The sequence below is a fragment of the Ailuropoda melanoleuca genome, chromosome X (assembly GCF_002007445.2).
Source record: "Ailuropoda melanoleuca isolate Jingjing chromosome X, ASM200744v2, whole genome shotgun sequence".
NCBI classification, from domain to species: domain Eukaryota; kingdom Metazoa; phylum Chordata; class Mammalia; order Carnivora; family Ursidae; genus Ailuropoda; species Ailuropoda melanoleuca.
In genome coordinates this window covers 13,900,722-13,909,849 of record NC_048238.1, presented here as the reverse complement: position 1 = coordinate 13,909,849, position 9,128 = coordinate 13,900,722, and positions in this window count along the sequence as shown.

Here is a 9,128-nt window from a genome sequence, read left to right as displayed (position 1 = left end):
AGGAGGGCACGTTGCATGGTGCACTGGGTGTTATATGCAACTAATGAATCATCGAACTTTACATCAAAAACCAGGGATGTACTGTATGTGACTAACATAATATAATAAAAAAAACATTAAAACAAAACAAAAAAAATCTTTAAAAAAAAAGAATTTGAGTCAAGCTGGTTTGAGGTTTATAGGTGAGCCAGGTCTGGGTCAAAACTCTCTCAACATTCCAGGGGCCTCTGGGCACTAGGTGGGAGGTGGAAGCACTCGAAGGCCACCATGAAGCATAGCTGAAGAGTTACAGCTGCCCTTGGGATAGTGTCAAAATCTGGGCTTGGTTGGAGCAGGTCAGGCCAAGGAGACTTGACAAACAGGTTGGAGCAGGAGAGGGACCAACATCAGCAGACCCATAGGCTGGGTGTCTGGTGATGTGGCCACAGGCAATAGGCAAATAAATGGCCAGTCAGACAGGCAGATGGAGTCAGGGATGCTCTACAAACTTTTCATTGCCTGGGACAGACCTGGCCTTGGGAGTCTGGCAGAGAGTGGTTGGCAGAGACTAGGCCAAGCCACTGATGGCACAAGGGAGCCAAGCTTCTGGTAGCAGTGCCAGAGTTATAAGATGCTAAGGATGGCTTATTGTGCCAAGGAGCAATTCTAAGGGATGAGCCTCTCTTAGAAGCATGTGGCTCCAAACACTTCCAGACACAGACATGGAATTGCTCCCATGATGAACTGGGTAAAAAATGAAATCCATATAAATCTTCCCCAAGAAAACTCCAAAAGGAAACTCATGTTTCCTCAGGAGAACCCGTCTCCACATTCACAAAGACCAAACACTGAAATAATCGTATTCATTTGTTTAGATGAGGAGCTCAGCAGTGCATGGTGAGGAAGGAGCAATGTATTCCCAGACTCAGAGAAGGGGCAGTGCCTCTCTGGTGGGTCAGGCTTTACTATGATTATGATTATGATCCTTTAAAAGAACCTTCAGATGTGTTTATTTTAAATAAGTGGCCTCTTTTTTTTTAAGATTTTATTTGTCTATTTGACAGAGATAGACAGCCAGCGAGAGAGGGAACACAAGCAGGGGGAGTGGGAGAGGAAGAAGTAGGCTGCTAGCAGAGAAGCCTGATGTGGGGCTCAATCCCATAACGCTGGGACCACGCCCTGAGCTGAAGGCAGACACCCAATGACTGCGCCACCCAGGCACCCCAAATTTAAATAAGTGGCCTCTTAAGGTTCCAACCCTAAAATGTCAAGACCAGCTTCCTAATTCACAACTAAAAAGGTGGAGAGCAATTTAGACATAAATATTTTCCTGCACATGCAGAACTTTCCACGATTTAACTAGTTTCCTCCCCTGGAAGGAAAAGATGTCTAACTCGAAAGAATTGTCTATTTGGGTGCTTTCCTTTTTGCTCTCATGGCCAAATGATATCCAGGTCATTGTCTCCTTAGACACAGAACACTGCAGGACCCTTTTTACCCTGCAATTGTCTGCTAAAGCCAGCATACTCAAATCACTCCTTTGAGGGGTACAATATGCCACTCAAAAGCCTATGATGGTGCCTACATTTAGTCAGGGTGAGTAATGTCAGATGCTGTAACAAACAACCTAAAAATCTCAGTGACTTAACATGATAAATGTTTCTTTCCTATTCATGCAAAGTCCACTCTGCTGAATGGTTCTTCTGTAAGGGGAGACTCTGGAATCTAGCTTATATCAATCTTGAGGTTCTATCATCCTGCATGTTCAAGGCTGAGCTGGTATCATCCAGCTACCACATGGGGCAGAGGGAGAGCATGGAGGATCCTATACTTACCTACCCATCTCAGCCTGGAGGTTACACACACTCCTACCACTCACATCCCATTGGAGAGAATGAGTCATGTGCAAGGAGAACTGCGAAAACATAGTCTCTGGCTGGGCAGTCAGCTCCCAGCAATAGCTCTACACTACAGAATGGGAAACCCAATATTTGGTGGTCAGCCAACCATCTATTCCAACCATCTATTCCAAAATCTCCTCACCCACTGAATTACTTCCAAACTTTTTAGGATGGTATTCAAAGCCTACCCCAACTTAGCCCCAATTCCAGTCATGAAGGCCATCTTCTAACCAACCAGGATGACCCAGTTCCCCCACCCTCCTGTCCCCAGACTTATCAGTTAGCTTTGATTGCATAGCAAACCATTCTAAAACTTAGTAGCTTAAAACAATAACCGTTTATCTAGATCACAATTCTTCAGATTGACAATTTGGGCTGAGCTCAACTAAAAGATTCTTCTGGTCCAGCTCTGCTCCCTCATGGTCAGCTGCCAGACTGGCTAGGGGCTTTGGGACTAGAGGGTGCCTCAGCTGGGACAGCTTGCCTTTGTTTCATGCAGTCTCTCATTCACCACTAGGCTACTCCTGGCTTGTAAACCTAGCAGCAGTACACTTATGAGAATGAGAGCAGAATTGTACAGAGCCCCTTGAGGCCCAAGCTCAGAACTCACTCGCTTCTGCAGCACTTTAACAAACAAAGCCAATCACAAAGCCAGTTCAGATTCAAGGGGTGGAGAATAGAATCCACCTCTTGATAGGAGGAGGCCTGAAACTACTACACCAGTTTGTACTATGCTCTCCATGCCTTCCTCACAGTGTATCATCTACCCAAAACCTCTCCCTCCTCCTTGTCTTTGTCTGTGGACAACTCCAGTTCAAATGCCTCCTATTCCACAATGACTTCTGCCTTAGTTTAGACTCTCCCAAAAACAGAGCCTAAGACAAGGACTTATATGAAGATATTGAGCGAAAAAGTAAAAAGAGTAAAACAGAGATGGAAGAAAAGCCAAAATGGGGGTGCTTTACTGAGATCACTGCTGGGGGGCAATGAGAGGTGGATTCCACAGGGATCCCTAAGAAGCTATGGGATACCTCTCAGAAGTGTCCATTATTCAAAGAAGTGGGGCCCACAGCCTTTCTCCACCAGCTCCCATTTTTTATTGGTTGAGGGTTACCCCAAAGGACAGTATCTTCCCCACGCTTTCAGGCTGCTCTTGCATATGGACCAAGCCAGCTCCCACAGCATCAGAGAACAGCCTTGAGGCAGAAAGATCCATGTGCAGTTTTGAAGTGGGGTGCTGTCAGCATGACCCTGAGCTCCCCTGGAACTATTCTCTACAGCTGTGTCTGAAATTAGACCAGGGAATGTTTTTTGAGGTACCAAAAATGTTAGATATAATTTCCCTGATGTCTTTTTGGAGAGGAATTCTCTCTCCTCATGGATCCTGTGCTCTGAAGTTTCCATTATTCCTATGGCACCTATTACATACTTTTTTTAATTGTAGACATTCATATATGTGTATAATCTCCCTTCTGGACTACAAGCTACTAGAGGACAGTGGCCACATCAGATAGAACTTTTTAGACCCCTAAGTTGGCCCCTACCACAAAGCCCTATCAGTTTCGTTGGCTGAGTAAGGACATCAGTGCACATACCGACATGGTAATTTTCACTCAAACACTCCAACAAGTAACTGCAGGTATCCATAATGTGCAGCACTAGAAGGGTTGTAAAAAACAAACAGAAACAAGCAGAAGACTCACACTCCCCAATCTCAGGAATTTTAAAATCTTTTTGGGTATATAAACCACACATACACACAATAAAGTCTAATAGAGAACAAACTGAAGATTAGCAGAGGGGAGGTAGGGGGGATGAGTGAGATAGGTGATGGGGATGAAGGAAGGCACTTGTGATGAGTGCCAGGTGTTGTACAGAAGTGTGGAATCACTCTAGTGAACACTGGAAACTCATAGTACACTGTATGTTAACTAACTGGGACTTAAATAAAAACTGTTTTAAAAAGTAAACATGTCTGGGGGCGCCTGGGTGGCGCAGTCGTTAAGTGTCTGCCTTTGGCTCAGGGCGTGATCCTGGTGTTCTGGGATTGAGCCCCACATCAGGCTTCTCTGCTAGGAGCCTACTTCTTCCTCTCCCACTCCCCCTGCTTGTGTTCCCTCTCTCGCTGGCTGTCTCTGTCAAAATAAGTAAATAAAATCTTTTTTTTAAAAAAAGTAAACATGTCTAAGGCAATGCCATGGAGTAAGCTGAGGGGACAATGGTTATGCCAGGAAGACCAAAGGAAATGTTGGATTAGTCTGGTTGCCATAGTGGAGACCTAGCTGAAGAAGGAGATAATGCAACAAGAAGGAGGTGCCGTTCTTCACCAAATGGGTTAATATTTTTACAATGTCTTTCTGATCATAGTTATGATATATGTGCATTATAGAAGAGTTCAAGGATGCCAAAAAGAACAAAGAATAGAGTTCATAATCCTACCACCCAAACGTAACCACTAAAAACACTTTGGCATAGCTCCTTCTTTCCTTCTTCATACACATTTATGTTACGTGGTTCAAGTCATACTGGATATTGATTCCTAGCTTATTTAGCATGAGAGCTAGAAGAGACAGGGAAAATTGAGTCCAACTTCCTCATTATATAAATGAGAAATGGAAAGCCCAAAGAAATCAAGGGATATATGAAGCCCCCAGAGCTGAGACCAAAATAGAGGTCTTCCAATCCCAATCCAGTGCTCTTTCTATGATACGATGCTGCCTCTATTTACCTCTTCTTCCTTCCCACATAATTAGGAATACAGAGAAGAAACTTATATTTGTGGCTGGAAATTTCCCAAGTCAGTATGTACATTTAAAATTGTTTGCCTACATATGCACAGATTGTTGTGGAAAGAGGTGATGGTGACCAACAGAGCCACTCTGAGAGTTAAAGGAGACAACACACATAAGAAAGCAGACGAACATGCTGCAAGGACTCCGTAAGTGTGACTGGGGTGTTCATGTGGCTGGGGCGTACAGAGAGAGGCACAGCAGAATTCTGAGCTCCATTTTTTCCACATGTCCTCAAGTATAATATCACCATGTTCTGTTGCCCATGCTGGAATACAAAATAAACTTCTCAGCCAGGAAGGTGGTTCTGCCAGGTCTCCTCTGTGTCTGGGTGGATTCGTTTTTCTATAAACGTTATGGTCCTCTGCAAAGAATGACTACAAGGGCTGCAGATGTTGCAGGCTCCTGTGAGCAGATGTTCATAACTATAAAATCTCAGGGAAATTATACCTCAGCCTTTTAAGTCAATGAGCTAAAACCCAACATAACATTCTGGGCTCATTTATTATTTTCCCCCCTTACAGCAGGCTGTGGATTAGTAGCAACAAAACAAATACATTTCCTGGGCAGTAGCTCATGGTCACTGGAGTCACAGATAAGCCCAAACCTCTCTGTGTCTTAGCCATGATGATTATCTTTCTCCTGGGCTTAACAGACAACACAAACCCTCTGGTATCACAGGAGAAATATATTCAGGGATTCAGTGGGTGGCAAAGAAGGCAACACCTCCCCCACACCACCACCACCACCCCCACCTCTGGAAGCGACTTCCAGCCCCTCCACTGCTACGGTCACCCATGCCAGGGGTGAGAGAATCAGAGCGTCAAAAGGGAGCTTTGGAATAATTTACCCTTCCTCCTGTTCTGGAACCCAGTGCAGTCTTACAAAAAATTATGCATAATAATCAGGAAGGCTTAAAGGAATTTTTATAAATAGAGCATTAGAAGAAGTCACAGCTTGCTTGCTTGCTTGCTGTCTTTCTTTTAGTAAATGCAAGAACATCTCTTTTGTTCACATACACCTCAGTATCTAAGCACCCTTTTGTGGGGAGGGATCAGGTTCCCTCTGTGAAGCTATGCATCATTTCTATTCAAGAATAAGGACAGGGCAGAACATTCTCACCACCGTGAACAAACAAACACACAGGCTGTTCTCTTTCTTCCTCTCCACCAACCTCTCCTCCCTTCTTATCACCCCTTCCACCCAAGCGTGGAAGTCAATGAGTGATGAAGAGCAATCTCCAGAGCAGGATCCAACATTAGGCCAGAGCAGTGCAAGAAGCAGACTCCAAGCAACTTTCAAAAGCTGAATCTGTTCAAAAACACACTGCGCTCCTCCCTCAGACAACTAAACAGGGTACAAACTGGTCCACAGCCGGACTCCCCGCAGATGGGAGTATGGAGAGAGTGAGAGAATTGGGGGGGGATCACATGGAAATATTGCACTTACTTTAAATGCCCAAGGGGAGAACAAGATTCCTAGGTGCTGAGAACAATTTGTAACCAGCAAACAAATAGGCACTTCATTACTGAGCCTATCCCAAGCAATACAGCAAGGGTCCGATCTGGTTAGGTTGTGGCAGTGGGCAAAAGTCCAGGGGGCCTTAGTTTATCCAAACTGGTTTGTCCATTTCTTGCTTTAATGTGCAGAGTTTGTTTTTTAAAGTCATTGCCAACAGCTTCTCTCACAGTCTGACTGACTCACCAAATCTGTATCTGGTGGAGTAAACCAGGGCTGTTTAGTAAGGTTGGTGGTCAGAAGTTGTAGAAGTCCCCATCTGATAATTTCTATTTTCTGCTTATTTCTATAAATTCAATGCAGGCGGTGTGTGTGTGTGTGTGTGTGTGTGTGTGTGTGTGTGTCTGTCTGTCTGTCTGTGTTGGCAGAGGGCCTTGCTGAAGAAAATGGAGGAGGAGGAAAATTGGAGAAACAGAGCTAAGGGCATAGAGAATGATTACGTAACAGTGTTGAGGCCTCAGCTAACTTGGACAATCCAGCTCTGTATGTGCCATTGTCTGATTTGCTTTCCATGAGCCTGGGTATAGATTGACCGAGTCTGAAAGCTAGACTGACCCAGAGGTAGGGTTTTGCCAGGTGAGGGCAAATAAAGGCTAAGGAGGCCATGGAGTTAAGGGTATTTTCAAGAATGTGAAGAGTACCTGGAGGGAAGATGAGAGAGAAGAATACCCGGAGCTCACACGAGGCAGGGTACAGTAACTGTTCCCATCAACCAGCATGGAAAGCCTTGTAAGTCATGGGGTATTAGGTGGAGTACTCAGACGCATTTCACCTCAATCACGGGAAATAATGAGCCCTAAACTAAACGTTGCTCTGGTCCTGCCTAGTAAGTCTCAGAAGCAAGACTCAAAAGAATCACACTGCTTCTAAGTAATTTAACCACATCCCAGGAAAAGGGAAAACTATTTAGAGGAGTACAAAAACATCCAACACCCAATAAGGTAAAATTCACAATGTCTGGAATCCAATAAAAAAATACACCAAGAAAGCAAAGAAACAGGAAAATCAATCAATTGAAACTGACATAGAATGACAGAAATGATTGAATTAGTAAGCAAAGTCATTAAGACAGTTATTATAACTATTCCATATGTTCCAGAAGCTAGAGGAAAGAGCACAAGCTAACTAGAGACAGAAATGGTAAAAATATGATAAGTTATAGCTCTTTAAAGCATGTGTGAAGGTTGAAAGCAAAATACAGAACACCATGTGATGGGGTTCTCAATATATGTTGATGTAAGACAACTATAGCATGAAGAGGGGAGGGTAAAGAGATCTATATGGCAGTAAGATTTCTACATTTTCATCAAAGTAGGAAAATATTGACTCTAAATAGACTGTGAAAAGATAAGCATGCATTTTGCAATCCTTAAAGCAATTACTAAAAGATAATCAGCTGGTTAAAACACACCGCAGAACTGGCCCAAACAGGAATCCTACCTCTGTTGCCATAAAAAAGTTAATAAACCATCAGAAAACCATCACCTACACAATTACTGCTCTAGGACAGGGGGTCAACAAACTATGGCCCATGGGCCAAATTTTTATAAATCAAGTTTTCTTGGAAGACAGTCATGTTCATTTTATATGCCTGTTTTCATGCTACAATGGCAGAGCTGAGTACTTGTGACACAGACTACGTGGCCCACAAAGCCAAAAATATGTACTATCTGGCCTTTTACAGCAAGTTTGTGGGCTCCTGCTCAAGTAATTTACAGCCTCAGCCCAGGCCATATTGACAAAAATGAAAGTCCTATGATCTGCCTCTCAACAGGCATTAAGTCAGGGTTTCTTCATACAGGGACCACTGTAACTGCTGCTAAAGGAAACAAAACTCTAACTGCATGCGCTATGGGAAGCATGGCATCCACCTCATTTCTACTTTGCAAATCTCTCAGGAAGGTACCTTCGGGGCAAAACCTGGGACACATGTAGAATCCCAGCTGTAAGAGAAAATAGCAAATGAATTGAACTTTCCAGTCCCCAGCATGCAGTAAAGTGTGCTACAGAGGGCTGGAATGGAACTCAGTGGGCCAATTTGTACTATCTACCAAACCATCCACCCTAACGGTCATTCCAAATAAGAAATCCATGATCAAGTCAACAGGATGGAAACCAGGAAAAGGTTTAAGGAGGAGAATAGAAGGCACTTTACTTTTATTATTTAATTTTTGAGATACATTTCACATACCATAAATTCACCATTTTAAAGTGTATGATTTAGCGGTTTTTAGTATGTTCAAAAAGTTGTAATACCATCACTACTACTAATTCCAGAACATTCACCACCCCAAAGAGAGCCCACACCCATTAGCAGTCACTCCCTATTTACCCCTCCTCCCAGCCATGGCAACAGCTAATGTGCTTTCTGTCTCTATGGATTTGCCTGTTGAGTACCTTTCATATAAATAGACTCACGTGGCATTTTTTGCTTGACTTCTTTTACTTAGCACAACGTTGAAAGTTTCATCCATGTTGTAGTTTGTGTCAATACGTCATTCCTTTTTTGGATATGTGTGGATACACCATATTTTGTTTCTCCACTCATCGGCTGATGGATATTTGGGATGGTTCCACTTTTTGGCTATTATAAATCATGCTGCTATCAATATTTGTGCACAAATTTTTGTGTGGACATATATTTTCAATTCTCTTGGGTAAAGGGGCAGGAGAGGAATCGCTAGGTTGCATAGTAACTCAATGTTTAACTTTTTCAGGAACTGCCAAATTGTTTTCCAAAGCAGCTGCACCATTTTACAATCTCAACAGCATTGTAGAAGGTTTCCAATTTTTCCACATCATTGCCATTGCGTGTTATTTTTTGTTTCTTTAAATATTATCATCCTAATGTAAATGAAGTAGCATCTTATGGTTTTGACTTGCATTTCCCTAATGACTAATGGTGTCAGGAATTTTTTAATGTGCTTGTTGACCATTTGTA